At 38.4% G+C, this 12,208-nt stretch overlaps 1 protein-coding gene across 3 annotated transcripts in view; it reads left to right on the top strand.

The window, feature by feature from the left end:
* Window positions 1-12,208, top strand: part of lmo3 (LIM domain only 3) — a 100,940-nt gene that overhangs the window by 13,016 nt on the left and 75,716 nt on the right. The gene's annotated exons all lie outside the window — the stretch shown is intronic.

Below are 12,208 nucleotides of genomic sequence, written 5' to 3'. Positions count from 1 at the left end.
TTGATAATTTCGCGATATTGCCATATTTTTGCTGAAAGGATTTAGTAGAGAAAATCGACGATAAAGTTCGCAACTTTTGCTCGCTGATTAAAAAAAGCCTTGCCTGTACCGGAAGTAGCGTGACGTCACAGGAGCTAGTATTCCTCACAATTCCCCATTGTTTACAATGGAGCGAGAGAGATTCGGACCGAGAAAGTGATGATTACCCCATTAATTTGAGCGAGGATGAAAGATTCGTAGATGAGGAACGTTACAGTGAACGACTTGAGAGGCAGTGATGGACGTATCTTTTTTCGCTCTGACCGTAACTTAGGTACAAGCTGGCTCATTGGATTCCACACTCTCCTTTTTATATTGTGGATCACGGATTTGTATTTTAAACCACCTCGGATACTATATCCTCTTGAAAATGAGAGTCGAGCACGCGAAATGGACATTTAAAGTGACTTTTATCTCCAAGACAATACATCGGTGACACACTTAGCTACTGAGCTAGCGCGATAGCATCGTTCTCAAATGAAGATAGAAACAAAATAAATAAACCTCTGACTGGAAGGATAGATAGAAAATCAACAATACTATTAAACCGTGGACATGTAAATACACGGTTAATGATTTCCAGGCTGGCGAAGGTTAACAATGCTGTGCTAACGACGCCATTGAAGCTAACTTAGCAACCAGACCTCACAGAACTATGTACTCTCTCCTTTTTCTATTGTGAATCACGGATTTGTATTTTAAACCACCTCGGATACTATATCCTCTTGAAAATGAGAGTTGAGCACGCGAAATGGACATTTAAAGTGACTTATCTCCAAGACAATACATCGGTGACACACTTAGCTACTGAGCTAGCGCGTAGCATCGTTCTCAAATGAAGATAGAAACCCATCAACAGCCGTGCTCACCTGCATTCCAGCGATCAACGGCACGACGAAGGACTTCATCCGTGGGTTTGGCGGCAAGCATCGGCTAGGCGTAGTAAGTAGTCCTTGTTGTGTTGCTGTAAGTATTGTAATGCCCCGCAGTGGAGAAGGAGTCACACAGACGAGGAAGCGCTGCTCAATCGCTTTATTAAAAAGCGGTAACTGGTTGTAGTTCAAAAAGTAACGCACACACATACACGAGCTGCTGTTAGCCAAAACTCACGCTCACACACACAAGTTCTCCGCCAACTCACTCGCGCATGCGCGTTCCCCAAACCCTTAAAGACAGTACACTAATGCAAATATCACAGATATTATAGTATTGTACTTAGCCGCTAAGACACCGATCGATCCCACCTACAACGTTTTTCTTTGTAGTCTCCATTGTTCATTAAACAAATTGCAAAAGATTCACCAACACAGATGTCCAGAATAATGTGGAATTTTGTCGAAGAAAACAAGAGGCTTTTCTATCGGGTCCGATGGGGTCCAACCACTTCCGTTGCTTTTGTGACGTCACGCGCATAAATCATATCCAAAGGAGTTTTTCAACCGGAAGTGTGGCTGGAATTTTAAAATTGCACTTTATAAGTTAACCCGGCCGTATGGCATGTGTTGCAATGTTAAGATTTCATCATTGATATATAAACTATCAGACTACGTGGTTGGTAGTAGTGGGTTTCAGTAGGCCTTTAATATTGTTATTATTACTAGAAAATTGTGTGTACAATTAGTGGCTGTGTTGTGTGTGATCTACTAAAACTGTGTGTACAATTGATAACTGGTGCAGACCGCCCTATTTAAATATGGCTTTAGCATATATAACAGCTTTCACCATGGATACACTCATTTACTGCACATTCATGTTGTCATGCTCCTACATGCTGTATGTTTTGAAAACATACAGCAGACATGTGCCACTTTTTATGGGCATGTTAAAAGCAGCCTTGCAGGTTGCTCTACCATGGAACCAACTTCATTCGCATGCTAAAAATTGAGCTCATGGAAAATGCTGGCACTAACCGCGAGTGTGCACTGGAATGTTCCAGATGCAAGAAAATGGAAATTGCAAGAAGTTATTTTCATATATATGAACAAACGAACATTAAAAATTGTCAGCAGAAACCAAAACAACCGAAACGCATCAATTAAATTAGTTTTAAGAAACCCCTTAAGTCATCCAGCAGCTTTATAGTTATAAAATGGTATTGCTGAAAATATATTTCTAATAATTGTATTTCGACAGTCCATTTATGTTGACAAGCATACGCACACAGCCCGTTCACCTCTTTTGTCACAGCTACATATGCACAACTGCCAGTTTGCAAGTCCCTTCGAGACAAGACGCAAAACCGCTCCCTCAGTACAGTTTCAGTCTTGATAAATCACACTGCGTGTGCTAAATATATGTATTTGCACGTTCTCCTAGTATTGTGGGTGTTCAGATGATCAGTATATAGTCTGCATACTCATGAACACAGACTAATTTTGCTGACTTGAAAGACGTGATCCTTTGCGCACAAGCTTAATAGATTAGTTTCCACGTGTTTTAGTACACTCACACCTTCAGTGAATAAAGCCCTATGCCTTTAATGTCTGCCGTGTCTCAATTTACGTCAGTACACTTCAGCAAGTATACTGCGTACACTATGTACTTAAGGGAGTTAGAGTTCCTGAGTGTGATATTTGAAAGTGAAGTGCTGTCCAAATCAATTAATGTCCATGCGCACTTACTAGAAAATGATAATTGCAATATTAACCTTTCTCCTTCACAGCTTCGCTCCTTTTTATTGGAGAATGACAACCAATCGACGGAACATTAATGCCAACATTTAGATGGCGCGACAAAATATATTGCTGTTTGGCACTTAGGTTGATTGCAATATTTGTTCCACTTCTTCTGTTTATTTCTTTTCACCACTATGGACTGCTTCCAAGTCAGCATTATTTTCAAGTTAGTCCCTTTTGCTACTTTGCCAATATGGCGAATATTGATGGTTGTGGGGCAACGTTATTATTTAGAATAAATGGTTAACATAATCGGGGGAAACTTTAAGGCTTTGTTATTTGTTTACTCTGAAGATCAAAGTATTTGATTACTTCATTCGTATACCTCAACTTAAAGGGAAACTGCACGTTTTGGAATTGTGCCTATCGTTCACAATCCTTACGACAGACAAGAAAACAAAAGGTGGGTTTCTTTGCATTCTATTTTGTAATAATCTGCTCGGTCTAGGTGGCTAGCAATGCAGTTAATGGGAACAATACATTCTACCTCTAAATCACTTTAAAAATGCATCCAAAAACTGCGAACAAAACTTTATTTACGTTCCGTAACCTGTACAAACTGTAGCGACATTGTCATTGAAAGATTAGTTAAAGTTAAGTTCACTTAAATCTTAGGGTACATTAAACAAAACAAAACTAAAGTTAACTTAACTTTAACTAATCTTTCAAAGTTAAAGTACCAATGATTGTCACACACACACTAGGTGTAGTGAAATTTGTCCTCTGCATTTGACCCATCACCCTTGATCACCCCCTGGGAGGTGAGGGGAGCAGTGGGCAGCAGCGGTGCCGTGCCCGGGAATCATTTTTGGTGATTTAACCCCCAATTCCAACCCTTGATGCTGAGTGCCAAGCAGGGAGGTAATGGGTTCCATTTTTATAGTCTTTGGTATGACTCGGCCCGGGGTTTGTACTCACAACCTACTGATCTCAGGGCAGACACTCTAACCACTAGGCCACTGAGAAGGCCTGAGAAGAGCGAACACTGGGGAATTGTTTTGCTAGCGTCGTAACACATCACCTTACAACGGCAATCTAGGGTATTAGCCGTAAGCTAGCTACTGCGTCAACAGCTGAATCGCTTTTGAGATGTAATGTACAACACAATGCAATAGGACATCAAACTGTACTGACTGAAAAACATGAACAATCATATTAGAGTGTCTGTAAAATATTAGCCAACAATACATGTTTTGTTTGTACACAGCTAGCCCAACAGTGTTTGTATTATAATAACAAGCATAATGTGTTGCACGTATCGTGATCAAGTTTCACATTTACAGCGTCAAGTTCCGGTAATGCATAAATTACGGTACATATTGTACATTTTGTAATGAATGTCTCTGTTACTACATTACATATACAGGTATACTTGCAGTGTGTATATAAAACGTTGCTGGAGGGATTTGACGGCTACAATGGTGACTACCTTTAGATGCATCTTGCAAGTGTTAATCATCTTTAGAATCCTAAAAAAGCAAAAAGACGCGTGTTCCTGTCTCTCATAATGATTGTGATCGATAGGCAAAATTCCCTAAAAAGTGCAGTTCCCCTTTACTATGCAGGTCATGTTGCGAGTCACTTTACAGATTAGAAAACACGTAACATTTGAAGAATAACTTGGAAACATCATGCACACTCAGCTTTAGTTTAGCTTGTATTCATAAACATTTACACTTACTTTAGTTATCAGCTGTCCTCACAAGAGTCTGCATGCTCAGTGTGTTGTTGGCTACTGTGGCGAAACCGGCGTGTGATGTCACTATTTACCATTTTTCCCTTTAATTACGGAGCACGCAAACCTGAGAACATGAATGGGAAATAATCGGCTCTGTTGGCCACTTACACCCGGTAATAAAAATATGGGACAAAGTGCATCCATTCACAAAATAAAATCTTAGAGAGAAACGTGAATTTAAAACATTTGTACGCACGTACAACACTTAAGACCTTCAGTATATCAGTATGTGGAATTAAATCATGGAATTAATTTAGCAAAGAAATCAAACAATGTACTAATATGATCCACTTCAAAAAACTCAATTTTAAAGTGTTTACAAAGTACGAAGAACAAGAACCATGATAAACATTCTGAATTTATTTAATCCATCCACTTTCTAGATAATCTTACTCATCTCACCATATGAAATATAACTTACTTCACTAATTATTACTTATTTATTTTTATTGTTATTACTTATGGAGTATATTGTGAATAAATTGAGAACAGGAAGTGAACAAAAGTTTTAGCAACTGCTATGTAAAGGAAAAGCGGTAGGATTAAATAGGCTCTGCCTCTTCCTATTCCTTTTCGAACATGTTGAATAGAGAAACTGGAAATTGTGATGTATCACGTTGTATGCATGCATGTACGAAATAAACACAAACTCAACTCAATATGGAATGCAAAAGATTCCGTTTTTCCAAGGGACGGTTGGCAACCTCATCTTCACACGGCGTGGCGAAGTTGGTAGTACGGCTGTGCCAGCAATCGGAGTGTTGCTGGTTACTGGGGTTCAATTCCCACCTTCTACCTTCCTAGTCACGTCCGTTGTGTCCTTGGGCAAGACACTTCACCCTTGCTGCTGGTTAGCGCCTTGCATGGCAGCTCCCGCCATCAGTGTGTGAATGTGGGTGTGAATGGGTAAATGTGGAAATACTGTCAAAGCACTTTGAGTACCTTGAAGGTAGAAAAGCGCTATACAAGTATAACCCATTTATCATTTATTTATCATTCATGTAGCATATTCATCTTCAGTGTTGTTGCCCATTTTTCTCTTCCTGTCGCTGCCAGTCACCGTATGGGCCGTCTTGCCCATGTTTGTTTCAGTAAGACAAACAAGAGCCATGATGTGACCGACAAATTTAATTTTGTCGTGGGAAATGTTATTGTCAATTGTTTTTCCCACGAATCGTTGCACCCTGTATGTATCGTAATTCCACTTCCTATAACACAGCTCAAAAGCACCTGGTCTGCCAGAGACTAAGAAGATGTTGAGGACGGGATCAGTGTTCCCAACTCATATTTAGAGAGTATTAAGACCCCTTTACAAAACTAGGTGCGTAACTACAAATGGATTCGTATTTAGAGCCTCAGGGCCATACCAAATTCCCACTAATTAAAAAGTGAAAGACAAAAAGTGTTTTTTGCAACCTAGCATTTACTGATATTGCTAAGGCAACAGAGTTGCAGACTTACAGGGCATCTCCACAAGTCTGAGGAGTATGCATTATCACCGACGTGAAAGGAGAGGTGAGGAAGCATGCGGAGAACAACTCCACAAGTGTGTAGCCCAGCCTTTGAGTCGCAGGAGTCATGACTAGCAATAGTGCTCACTAACCAGACGGTTGATAACACTTTGCCTTCCCGGTGAAATACATAAACCAGTGCAGACCGGGGGCCATTTATGGACTGCTGCATGTTGTTTTATGGGCCTGTGGCACATTGTAAAACTAAAATTAAACACAAAAATTCTAGCTTTGTCTGAAAAATAGACAAAAAAGGCATAATGCAATGAGAAAAGGCTGAAATCGAAACTACTAATGACACAAATACTAGTCTTCAAATATGTGTATGGCGTTTTTCAGCCTTTTAAATAAATTACATGTGCCATGGCCAAATATGCAAATTATCTTATCTATGTCTGTTTTATGCAGTGATACAAAAAAAAGTATTGGAACTCGTAAAAGACGATGTCCGCTTATAGTGGACCTATTATACAAAACCAACTGTTCTTTCCTATTGGTACCTGTTTTCAGTGTATTTTTGATTTGCATAACTACCGGGAATTTGAAATCAAACCATGGAGGCGTTGGGGAGATATTTATGAAACAATGTTGCCTTCCTTCGACTTCCTATAAACGAGCCGTTTGGAATTTGCCTCAATTATGACGTTTTTCCCCAATTGTGACGTCTGTGGATATCTCCATACATGGTAGAAATTTGCCTGAAGTGCTTTGCACGAGTCCACCATTGTAGTCCGATGCTGTAGTCTATAAGCTCCTTTTTCGCTATCCTCTTGATGTGGGGCAGACTGGCTCATACATGCACATGCATGCTAAAATCCGTTGTTTCCATTTCTTATACAAAGTAAGGTATAGTTCAAACTTATATCTGTCAGTAGACTAGCTATGGAAGCGTTAAAAATTACAACATGGCTGACGGGGAGAAGACTGTCAAAGTGGAGGCACGTAAATAAGACCGTGTACAAAACGACGCATCCTGAGACGACGGTCAAAAAGCCGCTTAAAAATGGCCCGTAAAACAGAATCCATGCAAAATGTTGACCAAAGAACCACCATTGAATGTAATGTAGACCATAGGGAAGTGTTTTAAATGTGGAACAAAATAAATAAATACAATTGTCTTAATCAGAAATCCTGTGTTGGATTGTTGAATATTGACTTTATTCTATTATTCTTTGCGTTAGTGTGTTGTACCTTTCACTTCCTTGTAGTATTCAATACCTATTGACAGAATTGTGACCCTGCAACATTGCAAAAAGTAGTTTCAGTATAATATTTAGACTTCTGTTTATCTCCGAGTGTCAGCACTGGTGTGAAAAAATAAAGATTTCAGACTGTGTCCATTTGTATGTTTCCGCAGAGCTCTCCTATTCTTCATTTTGGCACCTCGGTATGTTATTAAGCCTGACATAACAAGGGTTAATAGAATCCTTCAGGGGTCTACAACCGTGATCCACCGGCAGAGAAATAATAATCCCCTAAAAACGAGTCAAAGAGAAGGAAACAGTGGGAATAATACTCCAAACCGAATGCGATGCACAGCTATGAACCTAAAAACACAATTGCAGGTATTATCTCCTGCAGCTTCATTTGTACTTTGCTCCCTATGAATATGGAGAAATGCGGTAAAGGACTCTTTGCAGCGACCGTTTGGGTAATAAGGCCACTTTGTTTACCTTCGCAGTGCGGAAAAGGCCAGAGGAGGCTAACAGCTAACACATTCCTGCTTCTCTATGTAAAAAAAAAAAGAAGCTGTTGGGCATCAGTTAATGGAAAACTGTAAATTCCAAGCATCCTTTTTAAAGAAGGCACCAGGAGAACACTATTTATTCATCTATGCATTTTTTTTTTTTTTTAATCCGACGTCAATTTTCCTCTACAGTGGTTTTACTAAGATTGTGAATGCAAGCAAAAACGTAGGTGGATTTATTAAGGTTTGGGGAAGCTGGCTATCAGTTAGTGATAACCAAATGTAGGGCATGGTTTAGTTTTTCTTGTTCAGCCACACAAGCAAAAATGTAGAAATATATATTTTTCTTTTTTTCTTTTTTCCCAAATCTGACATCAGGTTCATTACGCATTTGTATGCCAGCGTCAACCTTTATCACCACAGAATGACAGGCAGGAAAGAGAGAAAAAAAGGCTTAGCTTGTGTCAAATCCATCTATTCTCTGTAGAAATCTCATTTAGATACATCCCTGCTCATGAACATGTGTCACACCTTTAATAAGAAAAGGGATTTTTTTATATACTCTGTTTGGTATTGTGCAGTTTTCTGAGAGCAAACATACAGATTCAAATTAACCCATAAGAACCTGTTACACTTTATACATCACAAATGTGTCCCATACAGCTTTCTTATTGACGAGAACACATCCAAGTCCAGATGTGTCACATAGGAAACATTTTGGAATGGTTGGCTTCTTATGAAGTAAATACCAACTAATGTGCAAAAGCTTAAGCTTGAAAAGTGTTTTAAATATTACTTAGTTTCTATAAAGTATTCCTAAAATCTGGATACACATGATAGTAGACTATACTTTATTTATTTTTTTGAATAATAATAAAAAATGAAAAAAATTATTCAACCAAACAAATTATTTTGGTTAAAAAAATAAACATATACAAATAAAAATATGGGCATCAACATCAACAATATAATTTGCCTTAGTGGCTGGACAGGACATGTAAAAAAAAATATGAAAATACAATATATTGAAACATCTCAATTGAATACAACATTTATTTGGATTTTACTAGATATATTAAATATAAAAAAGCTAAAAAACATATCACTATCGAGCTTTTAGCCTTAAAACGGCTATATAATGACGTACTTGTCACAACATAACATATGGTCATTCATTTAGTCCTCAGAGGACAACGGTACACTTTTTTGTCCTTTCAGTCGTTTTGGCCATAATTTCCTTTTATGTTACTTCATTATACATGATTTTTCTTAAGAGTTTTTTTCATGTTACATTTTAAAACTTCAATGTCCAATTCTTTCACAAATGTTTCACTGGCAGTTATTTGACAATACCTCAAAGTCAAACCCAAAAAGGACATATTAGTCCATTTTATAAAGGGCGTAAAAAATATTCTATTCACATATGTTTTTTGTTTTTTTTACTTTTACTCAAATCTCTCAATCAACTTCAGCAACTTACATTTTTGAACCGTTTGAAGGCTTTTTCATCAATTGATTATTTTTCAATCACAACAATTTGCATATAATGAGTTATTTTACTAAGTGAATCATGTGACATTTTTAGATTTAAAAGGCATTCAAAAAGGTCAAAATAGTCAAATAAAAAAAACACAAGTTTGATATTTTTTCTATGTTCTGAAGTTCATTGAGAAAGTTAAGCAAAAAAGTAAAAAAAAGAAATACAGTATATACACACACAGTACAAGCCAAAAGTTTAGACACACCTCATTCAATGTGTTTTCTTTATTTTCATGACTATTTACATTGTAGATTGTCACTGAAGGCATCAAAACTATGAATGAACACATGTGGAGTTATGTACTGAACAAAAAAAAGTGAAATAACTAAAAACATGTTTTATATTCTAGTTTCTTCAAAATAGCCACCCTTTGCTCTGATTACTGCTTTGCACACTCTTGGCATTCTCTCGATGAGCTTCAAAAGGTAGTCACCCGAAATGGTTTTCACTTCACAGGTGTACTTGAAGCTCATCGAGAGAATGGCAAGAGTGTGCAAAGCAATATTCAGAGCAAAGAGTAGCTATTTTGAAGAAACTAGTATATAAAACATGTTTTCAGTTATTTCACCTTTTTTTCTTGCTATACAATTCACTCAGTGTTTTCAGATTTTTAGGTCATTTTTGGCTGTGTTATAATTTACATTTACCAGAATATTTAGATATTGTCATGTATTTTTCTTTAGTGTCATTTAGGCTTCCTTAAATAAACAATATCTGAAAGAAGCAAACAAAGTGCCCCATTGAAAATATATTGTAACATGCACTAATACAACAACGAATTAAATGCATTTTCAGGCATTGGTATCCATTTTTGAACATATTTTTTCTTTGACAAAAATAGGCTGCCATCTGTTTGGCTTGGCAAAAGGTTAGCACGCCTGCTGCGCACCGCAAATGCCGGCAGTATGACTTACTCCGCTGTTGCGTGTCCGTGTCCGTATTTAGATAAAACCCGCTTCAGTTTGAATTCAGCGTAATCAATTAGGACGTTAAATTCCCGTCTGAAATATCGAGAAGTGGCAACATAGTCATCTTGAAATATTTTCTTTACACTCAAAAGAAAAGGAGTCTTCAATTTTGTCAAATCCTTTGAACGCTGGAGAGGGAGAATTTGTGAGGAAAGCTTCATTCAGGCTTCAGATTGAATCCTATCTGGGCTGCTTGTTATTACAATGGAGCACTCAGCATGCACAAAGGCTTCTCCTGCTCAAGCTCTTAATGGGGACTCGAGGTGGAGAATACAGCACTCAGTCTGTCCGCCGAGGCACTCCACCATCTTTTAGCCTTCATCTTTTTCACACACACTGCCCTCCTCGCCTTCTTTGATGCTGCTAATCAGACTCACCATTACTTTAGTAGGAGCATAGATGATTACCTAATTCTAATTACAGTGCCACCCGTTTATGCCGACGCCCCTCGGACTAGTTGACTGATGTCGAGTCAAATAGCAAGAATAGGCAAATGATGGATGCACCCATTAAAAGGCCAGAAAGATGCCTATTTTTCATCCCCCTCTCACAGTTATTAAACACATTTGGCTTTAAACAACCACAGGCATACAGTATGCGGCATTGTACTTGCAAGGATGCGTAGTTACTAGGGGTGTAACGATACACAAAAATTTCGGCTCGGTACGTACCTCGGTTTAGAGGTCACGGTTCAGTTCATTTTCGGTACAGTAAGAAAACAACAAAATATACATTTTTTGGTTATTTATTTACCAAATTTGTAAACAATGGCTTTATCCTTTTAACATTGGGAACACTATAATAATTCTGCCCACGTTAATCAACATTAAACTGCCTCAAGTTTTTCCTCAGATTAAATAAAATGACAAAACTTTTCTTCTACATATAAAAAGTGCAACATTAAACAGTTTCAAGTCAACTCATCATGCTTAATTTATTACAGCATTTGGGAAGCCTGTAGTTGATTGATTATGTAAATGTTATATTTTTATCAACATGTGATAGCAGGGACCCTGCCATTCAAAACTAGGCTGCTCCATTACTAATGATTAATGTAACTAGAGCTGAAAAAATGGTACAATAGCAATACGAGAGACTATTCATCCCTGAACCACATGAAGTTCATGTAGGCTTAATGATGCAGTTACATTATTATATCAACTATCAGAGACAGAAACTCTTTATTTAACATGTCCTTTTTTGCTGCTTCAACACAGCTAAATCAACACAGAAAAAGGTAAAGTGAAATAACAGACAGGGCTTTGCTGTCCGTAACACACACGCACACACACACACACACACACACACACACACACACACACACACACACACACACACACACACACACACACACACACACACACACACACACACACACACACACACACACACACGCACACACTGCAAAATGAGCTAACGCTACGCTAAAAGCGAATTAGCCTTCACCTCAAGCCAGGACTGCGAGCGAGCTGAGCTGTCTTTTATATTTCTAGAAAGTCAACGGGCTCATAGTGATGTTACTAGTAGTTGACTGGGAGGTGTTTATTATAATTTGGGGAGAGTCCGTTGCCTGATGCTTACCTGCTAAACGCTAAGCACTGACTACATGCGCTCTGAATACGCACTGCTGATTGGCTGTTACCGCTCTGTTTGTAACCAATCAGATGGTTGTGTGGGTGGGACAATGCTGGGTGCTGTGTAGAGTACTGACAGAAACAGAGGCAGAAGGAAGCGGAGGCGGCTACTTAATATGTTCTTAGGGAAACTCTTTCGGTACACCTCTGAACCGAACCGAAACCCCCGAACCAAAACGGTTCAATACAAATACACGTACCGTTACACCCGTAGTAGTTACACAACTTCACGTCTTGGCAAGGCATCTTCGTGCCGGAAAATGTTGGGTGAATTGACTTGCAGCCAGAGCGGCCCGTGGCACAAACACAATGCAGTTGTTTAGGGCCGCAACCACTAGGGTGCCACATGATCGTGGACTAAATTTTTGTAAAGATTAGAAATGTTTGCTTTTTTTTTTCTTTTAAATCCGTCAGTT

Source organism: Entelurus aequoreus, linkage group LG12 (genome assembly GCF_033978785.1).
Source record: "Entelurus aequoreus isolate RoL-2023_Sb linkage group LG12, RoL_Eaeq_v1.1, whole genome shotgun sequence".
NCBI lineage: Eukaryota > Metazoa > Chordata > Actinopteri > Syngnathiformes > Syngnathidae > Entelurus > Entelurus aequoreus.
The sequence above is the reverse complement of the archived record's forward strand: the minus strand, read 5'-3'. Positions and strand labels throughout refer to the sequence as shown.